Below are 1313 nucleotides of genomic sequence, written 5' to 3' on the forward strand. Positions count from 1 at the left end.
ATATATATTTTATTATAGATTTTTATTACCGATATTTTAAGTATTTTAAAATAAAATCTCTGAAATATTTTATATATGCATTATGTTACACGTATATTAATTTAGAAAGAGTCACTATCAAGGAAATAAAAAAAGAACCAGCAATATATCTATTTTGAAAAATATATAAATGATAAATAATTTATAAATTACCAGATATACCATTACTCCGTCCATCGTCCGATGTTTTTTCCGGACCTCTTTTTCCTCTCTTGTTTATCTTATTATCTTGGTTATCTTATCTGTTGTTCCCTCATGGTACTTACAATTATTCGCGAAAATATGATCATTTATGATTAGTCAAATACCCGAGATACCTTGCATGGCACCCCCAATCGCGGAATTATCACACACAAAATACACATTTTATTATATTATAAGAGAGCAACACGCGAAGAGTACGATTGTCATGAATTGTCATCCGACAAAATCATGCGTTATTTGTTACAACAACGTTATCTAAAAATTGTGATATAGCAATCGTTTAATTAATAATTATGCTTGCATTTTAGAAAAATTTAAAGCGGACAAAATATATTTGACTCTAAGCATCGTTAGAAGAATAATTATTATACGTAAGTATTGATAATAAAAGAATCATAATAAAATTTATAATTTTTATCCCCTTTGCTTTGATTTTTACTCGCTACAATAAAGAATAGCGATTCGTTAAAAATTTATCGTTGGAATATAGTTTTGTGTCATTTATTAAAAATTAATTAATCGTTAATTGTAATAATTATAGTAAATTATGTTTTAATACTAGCCGCAATCGCGTTTAGAAAAAGAAAAACTGTAAGAGCGGGCCATTTATTTTGTGTGTATCATTTATTAAGAACGTGTTGTAAAACAATTAAATCGTAAAATAACATAATGATAAGCTCCGTGATACATTAATCATTTAATAAATAATTGATCCATAATTTGAAATACTTATATAATTTAATATTTTGCATATATATTTTATAGTACGTAAACTATTTCGGCAGCGAATTAGGACAATACCTAACATGGTACTTAGCCTTGGCGGCGTAAACATTGGCGCGCGTAAACATTGTTTATGTATCACGGCTTTGTTATCATTTATACAAAGACACTTGAATAGAACTGTAGTGGGGTGAGACGCTCAAATTCCTTTCTTACGTGTTATCATTTGCGCGGCGATACTCGAGCAGTAAAGTAGCAGTGCGTTGTCGGTGCTGTCATCGTGCCGCGGGCGGCTTTCGCGTCTTTCGCGTCGCGTGTCATCGCAGCATTGCCACGAGTCGCACAAT

Source organism: Formica exsecta, unplaced genomic scaffold (assembly GCF_003651465.1).
Source record: "Formica exsecta isolate Colony F162 unplaced genomic scaffold, ASM365146v1 scaffold15, whole genome shotgun sequence".
Lineage (NCBI taxonomy): Eukaryota > Metazoa > Arthropoda > Insecta > Hymenoptera > Formicidae > Formica > Formica exsecta.